The sequence below is a fragment of the Danio rerio genome, chromosome 15, assembly GCF_049306965.1.
Source record: "Danio rerio strain Tuebingen ecotype United States chromosome 15, GRCz12tu, whole genome shotgun sequence".
NCBI classification, from domain to species: Eukaryota; Metazoa; Chordata; class Actinopteri; order Cypriniformes; family Danionidae; genus Danio; species Danio rerio.
In genome coordinates, this window is record NC_133190.1 from 7,699,287 (window position 1) to 7,707,287 (window position 8,001).

General features: G+C 35.9%; 1 long non-coding RNA gene across 1 annotated transcript; it reads left to right on the forward strand.

Annotated features, from left to right (window-relative positions):
* The first annotated feature begins 219 nt into the window (after window positions 1-219).
* On the forward strand, window positions 220-3,798 carry LOC141377755 (uncharacterized). The gene is made up of 2 exons (XR_012390602.1): window positions 220-2,706; window positions 2,837-3,798. It is a non-coding gene; the product is annotated as an uncharacterized lncRNA (long non-coding RNA).
* Window positions 3,799-8,001: the final 4,203 nt, after the last annotated feature.

Here is an 8,001-nt window from a genome sequence, read left to right on the forward strand (position 1 = left end):
GTGTGGCTTAGGTCGAGTGGATGACCTTTTGTGTCTGATCAGAGGATCTCTGAGCACTAGAATTAGCCTGTGTGTTTGGATCTAGAGTTGGAGCAAGTTGTAGATGCATCAGAGGAAGTATCGATGGAAATTATGAGTTGTTTACTTCTGGAGGACTTTTAGGGCTTGCGCATTTGTGTTCACATTCTGGGGGCTGTTCCAGAAAGCAGGTTATGTGACATACCCGGGTAAGTTTGAGAGTAAGTAGGTGGATAACCTCAACTTTGGTTCCAAAATCGGAGGTAACTTCTGGGTATGTTAAGTAGCCATAGCAACTTACTCTCTGAAGATAACCTGCTCCGGAGCAGGTTATGTTCAGAGAGTAAGTTGCTATGTTTCAGAGTTTGTCTGTTTCAGAGAGTTTACTGAGCATTGCGTGCTCTTTTGATGAGAATATTTATGGATGTGGACACAGATACAAGTTTTTTCGTTGTGAGAGGGTTATAAGTGCATATTTTTTTCAGAACCAAATTCATAATGTTAATGTATTTAACAAACCTTTTTGAAATCAAATGTGACAAACCGCGGGTCTGCGCTTACCATAAAAAACATTCAGTGCAGCTCTTTGTATTCGCGTCAGGGCATTTTAGGCAACTGTACAATGTGGCAGTATGACCACCTGTACAGTATGCCTGGCACTGAACTGTTTTTTACACTTTTGTACAGTTCCTTGGTCATACATTACTGCGTATCATTACACAGGTGATTCAGAGCACGGGAATAGCGTAGTAGACAGAACGTCGATAAAGAACAACGGAGCGCACAACGGAGCGAGTTCGAATCTCACTTACAGACCTTGTGTTTTTTCTCTCCTTCTGCACCCTCACATTTTTCTGTATAATATTATAACTGGCAGCTTTGTCTTTTGTAGGAAGATATATCTTTAATTTAAGATGTAGGACGTCGTTCTTATATATACAGGTACATTCACGCACACACACCTACATTTTTTAATATAATATTTTTTTCAGGGTTTCTAAATGCTATTGTGTGCATTAATTGCAACCGATTTTAAAGCTCCATCAGTCACTAAAGGACACTGATAATATAAAATTTGTCCAAAGTATAAGTGTGCAGGTACAACTTAATTTTCTATCCTTAATCTTTTGGTGTTTCAGCTATTAAACTCATTACTGCTTACCAGCTCATCACACACCCCACCTCATCACTATGTTGAGGCTAAATGGCTGATTTTCAGGAAGTAATGATTCAAGTGTATAACACAAATATAGTAAAAAAAAAAAAACTATAAAGCAAATGTTGCTTAGCACAATGTTTATTTTTATTATATTTGTATTATAAAATAGAATCATTACTGGGCACTACATTGTTACTTGCTGGAGGACAAAAGATACCCTTTTCTGCCTTATACGATGACACCCTACCTGCAGCCTGACCCAGAGGAAATCTCAGTGACCCAAGCAGACAAAACAGATGGAAGAGTGCTAAAAAAATATAATTAGTCAAAAAACTATGTTTAATCAAATAGTTTGGTCTGTTCATTTCTTCATTTCCTGAAATAAAATAAATGATTTTGTACACTGCTTTATACACACACCTTTCAACGTGTAACATATTTTTCATGTACATTTCTCACCTTAAGTTGATGCTTATGTGACTTTATCTTTGAAGATGGACCTTATACAGCTACTTTAGAATTTAAATATGTAGATAAAAGATTTTGTGATCCAAGAGTAATATTCAAATATGGAAAAGTGCAGAAAATTCTTACACTGCTTGTTAATTGAGGCAGAAGGAACTTCGTCTGCATGCAAAATAAAAAGAACCTAAAGCTATCTGACAACAATCACTTACAACAGTGACAGAGTGTGTGGTTTAAGTCAAAAACTCAACCACTGAAAAGCCTTTATTATAGGACACAGCAGTTAGACAGGCCTCTTTCTATTAGCTGCATGTCAGAAAGAATATTCTAGAGTGTTAAATAAAGAGCTCCAGTAATTAAATATTACCTTTTATGATAATGTTTCTGTGTTTAATGACTTTGGACAGAGTTCTAGCTCCAGAAAGATTACAATTTCTATAAGCCTTATTAGTCAATACACATATTGTGGCCTTAAGAAATTAATGGCAAGAAAAATAAATGCATGAATGGTTACACAACATACTCAAAAAGGATGTTAAAGAGTAGTTTAATTTATCATTACAATAAAATGGAGGGTGGCATGTGTAATTTAATGAACCAATAAATTTTCTCATTATTTATTTTTTATTTTCTTATCTATTTCTTATTCTATATTTCTTTCCTTCGTTGAAGCAGATGTGTAATCTCTGTGTTTAAAACCTCCAGCTTCGCCTCTGTAAAGTGCGTTGCCCTTTTTTTCTCACCGTGATTTTCTATGGTGACTCGTGAATTCGGCGATCTACTGAAAATGCCTTCAGGTGTGTGCCGTGCACGCGCATTAACCCGCGGTTATCTTAAGGAGGTTGATTTAACTAACTCTTGTCACCTGTTTTGGAACCAACATACTCGCGGTAAGCAGGTTTTGGGTAAATCAACCGAGAGTTTAGGTTTTAGCAGATGGTAAGTTAACCCAGCTTTCTGGAATACCCCCCTGGACTTTGGTCCGCTGTTGTTTTTTTGTATGTTTTCACTTCTGCTTGCAGGACCCTTAATCCCACCGATGATGAGAAACGTGAACTCCTTTTGTGGGTGGAGAGTGAAAGAGCCCTTAGCTTGGGGACTGGAATTTTTAGGTTCCAGCTTGTCCAAGAAGGGGTGAAGAAAACTCTGCAAACTTATTAAGGGAGCATGAGTCATTACTTTCACTCTCCTTAGTGACCTCACTGGTTGACCGGAAGCGGAGTTGGACTCCATTCTGGTCAAAAGGGGGGACTGAAGGATTCGGATTTCTGCTTTCCAATCCGTCTCATCATGGACCAACGTTTATCCTTTTCATCATCCTGTTTCTCAGTATTTAACTGTGAATTGATGTTAACTAATGAATAAGTTATAACTGCTTACTGCAAGAATGTTCTGTGTCCTTGTTTCTCTTTTTGCCTGTCTATTTTAACTTTGTTTTCAGGAGACACACAAACCAGGTCATAGGTCATGGAGACCTCTCTCTCTCTCTCTCTCTCTCTCTCTCTCTCCATCTGTTCTTATGACTGGAGGTCCAATACAGAGGAGAAGACAGCTGTTTTATTGTCCTGATATATTGCCTATAATTTTATAGCTGTTTGATTGATCTGTTTTTGAGTATAATTACTTTAATGTAACTCCTTTTTGTGTGGAGATAGACTGTGTGTAGTAAAGATATTGCAGCAGACTGTTGATGGAAACAGTCTTGAACCAGCCTGATAACACTGAACGTACAAGAAACATCCTTGAGTCTTTAACACAGATGGTTGTTTGTGTCTATTGTGTTCCTGGTTTAGCTTTTTAAAGGTCGGAGATCAGCTCCTAATAACTTAGGGTGACCTCACCTCTAGGCATCAGTTCGCCATCCATATCTGGAGACAGATACAATGCTTTCTTTGACGCACAAATTAAGGCCATCCATATCTGGAAGTAGATACTATGTTTCTTTGACGCATGTATTTAGAATTGTCTATTTCTGTTGTAACCAATGAGGACTGTTTACCTGGATCCCACCCTTTCTGGACTTGTGTAAAGAGTATAATTGTTCGATTGTTGAAACTGTAAGCAGAGCGGCCTAGGAACTCATTGAGAGTGTTGAAGCTGGCTTCTGCGAATGAAACTGCAAACTATCTTCAGTAAACTTGATTTATTTATTTAAATCTCTGACTCCGGCTCTTCTTCATCTACCAGACTGGTCATTCTTTGGGTTAAACTGTAAACTATCCCTACAATATATATATATATATATATATATATATATATATATATATATATATATATATATATATATATATATATATATATATATATATATATATATATATATATATATATATATATATTTACTTATTTTTTTTATAATTATTAAGAGTTAATTTGTTCCTATTGCTAAATTTTGGTTTAAAAACAATTTACTTACTATAAATTACTTCAGTATTACACGTGGGAAATCATTAATTAAAAGGTTATTAGATTGTTAAGCAAATAAACACTATTAAATCGCTTGAATAAAATGTTAATAAAGTGTTATACATTTTACATGTAAAAAGATTTTTACATATAATGTATTATTGTCTATATTAACTTGCTATTATTTCCTTCATTATAAATGAATCCATTATATAAATTAAACTTGTCCAATTTAGATTGTTTAGCAAGGCCAGCAAACGAGTATCTGCCATATTACTGTCAGATAATAATGACTGATTAAAAACTGTTCAGTCTATTATATTGAATGGCGATCGGAAACAACGCTCCCCATTTACCCGTTTCAATTGCAATATTTGTGAAATAAAGTAAAGTAAACACTATTGTTTATTGTGTACAATATTTATTAACCATATATATCAAAATATATCGATGACTATGTTCAAAAAGACGCTAATAATATAATAACATAATATAATAATAATATGGTTTGCCCAAATTGTGTGTCCTAGATTGTGTGTGCATAAAACGTGAGTGGTTCTGCGGGCCTGCAGCTGGATATTATTAAATAATAAGTCTTTGAGAATGGGTTTCTCAAGCCAGGTGGCGCATTAGACCAGGGGTTCATCTCCTGTTTCCAAAATGCATCCCAAACTGCTTGATAAACTGTTCAACTATGATAATTGGTGATGAAAATAAATTATGTTTAATAAGGTGTACTTGTGTTTTCAAACTGTTTAATTAGTTAAGCATAAATTTTGAACTGTAGGCTCGAAAACAGCGATTTTTGATTACCTAAATCCGACTTAAGTCATAACTGAACTAAACAGAAATGGAATCAAGACGTGGAGTATGCATATAGTAGTGGCATTATTGACACCGCAATCAAACTAATACTGCCATATGTGAGACTTTTCGCCATATTATACAAGATCCACACAGGCATCTGTCAGTAAAAGGACCACACACAAACACACACACACACACACACACACACATACACACACACATATATATTACAACAACTAAACTTCAAAACAACATCTACATCTCCAACTATACTTCAACAACAACATCAAAACCTTTCACTTCAAAGTGCCTCGGCTCACACAACGCATCCGCCGTGTCTTCAACCCAATTTTCCAGCAAGATCACTGTTAAAACTCGATCATCGTCCACGATCTCCGCTTAAAGTGTCAAGACGCCGACGAACCAAGCCATTGCCATAACTCACTGCTCTCCTAGCGGTGCACCCGCGGTAACGTATTGCATTGAAAGACGAGATCTCCCGTGATTATAAATATTTCAACCAATAACTCACCTTTCACGCCTCCCGCCCGTCCACAAATCCGCAACATTCCCAAGTAATTCGACTGCAAAGATCCAGGCAATCTAGTAGGTCTAGCAATCTATAGGTCCCCGGCGTGTTCGTGCGTAGAGAAACATCATGGAATGCGCATGCGCTGTTATCATCCAAGCTAGTCACTGCAGCGCAGCAGCGTCTCTACACATAAACACTAGTAATTTTGGTCAACAAAATAGCCGCCGAACTTTGATTGACACCCCATTGAGCCAATAGCTGAAAAGAGAAGTGTCACCATCCAATGAGCTTCCAACTTGACACGGTCCCGCCCTCTCTTGACAACTTATGAATGAACTCGGCTACAAAGCTCTCGTGAATGAATTGGACCAGATTATGCTTGTCATTTAATCACATTGAGATACCAAACGTAATGTTGTTTAATCATGGATTAATGTAAAGACTAAAACCACATTTTAATCACACAGTTTCTACCAAGTGGTGACTTATAAAGTTCAGAGTTTGATGTTGGCAATTGATATATTTATAAAAGATAAATAAATAAATAAATAAATAAATAAATAAATAAATAAATAAATAAATAAATAAATAAATAAATAAAAAGTTACATCCAATAGCCATTTAACTTCTGAAACGATTATTACCCAACTAGTAAATATTACCCAGCTATTGAAAAACAAGCACATAAGTCCAATTGTAATACGCTAGTGACTCATGTGTTGATATACAAAGTGTCATATGTAAATTTATAATGGCAAGTCAGTTGGATGTGAAAAGGCAAAGAAACTAATTTCCCGCTTGGCTGCTATAGAAGGAGGACATTCCTGACAAATGGATCTTCAATAGATACTTTTGACACCACCAGACAAGCACATCCTCAGCTCTCCATCCATGTGCCATCCTGTGAGGGGACGAATGCCCACCTCTACCATCCTTGCACATTGCGACAACAAAGCTATCGGACCATGCGTTAACTAAAGGCGTTTCCATTCACAGTTGCCCACGCCCTTATTAAGACGCCTCACATGGATATCAGCTAAAATAATTTATTGTGTTTGCCGTACATGTACCATGTTTAGAAAAAATTTTGATTCTCTCTTGTTTCTCATTTCAGAGACCATGACATTCGGCTGCAGAATCTGACCCTCAGATATAGTTCTGACCCTAAACTATATATTTAACATGTCACATATACTTACTGTTATTTTAAAATTTGCCAAATAAAATGTCCTAAGACAAGAATGGGTGTTGTTTTGGTTTTATGTCAACCTACTGTAGGTTTTAGGTTGACTGCAGCAGGTATAGGCATTATACACACATACACACACACACACACACACACACAAAGTGCTGCGATGAAACGTGTTACTCTCTCCTCAATGCTGACCATGCAAAAAAAAAAAAAAAACTAATTATTTTAAATGTTAAAGTTTAAAATAATGAAAAAACTGTCAATTCTCAATAAAAAGTTACAAATAATTATAAAAACAAAAATAAAGTCGGCAACACCGAAAAACCAAAGAATCCAATATTTTATTGTTATAGTTATTATTTACTTAAAAAATCTCTGACAACAAACTTTTCTATTGTTTCTAATATAAATTCATAGGTGGAAACACAGCTCTGAAAAATACTTAGCAACAAACTCACAACCTGGCAGCTGAAAATGGAGCTTTTGTGTGTGAATGGTTAAGTGTATCATATGTTTTTGTGATTCCCTGTGATGATTTCTGTGCACATGTTACCTTACTGAGGCGATGGAATTTAATTTTGGCTTAGTTGCCGGAAACATAAAACTGTTAACATCTGTACATTATGGCAGTATGCAATATACAATAAATGTAAGAAGTTATATGAGGAGAGGCTGACTAGCTAACAATGTAGCTTTCAAGTACACAGTTCAAGATAACAACAATATAACTTAAAACACAGCCTTATTTTAGAAACCCTCAAAAACAGTTGAACACATTTTACTTACTCATTGTAGATTCTTATTTAAAGCCTAAAACATATCAGACTCTACATCTGAATTGATGGACAGAGAATGAAGCACACTCAGCAGTAAACAAATCAAACACCTGACTCCCTTAAAGGGCCAGCATTTTCTGAAAACTTTTTAAGACAGACAGCCTGTGGGAGTGTGTGGTGATGCCCAAATCATTGTTTTCAGCCTTCAAAATGCACGTCTCTATAATTAGCAACATAAAGCATCAGAGTGGATGGGACAGTAATGGTTGAACAGTAATTTGCTATTTATTGTCAAAGTTGTAATGAGTACATAAAAAAATACTGTAATTTATTCTTTGCACTACACAATTTCATACAAAGTCTACTCCTTTTACAGTAAATACTGTTTCCTTTTATTACAGCAAAACACTGGCTATTTTACAGTTATTTACTGCACAATCTACAGGGTAACACTGCAGTTATACTAATTAAACACACCTGATCAAACTAAATCTAAAGGTAGTGTGTTGAAGCAGGGCTGGAACTAAATTCTGCTGGGCTGCGGCCCTCCAGGAGTTTGACATCCCTGGTACATAGCATATTTTCAAAGGAACTGCCTACATTTATCACAATCATGCACATATCATTGAATAAAAACAATAAAAAT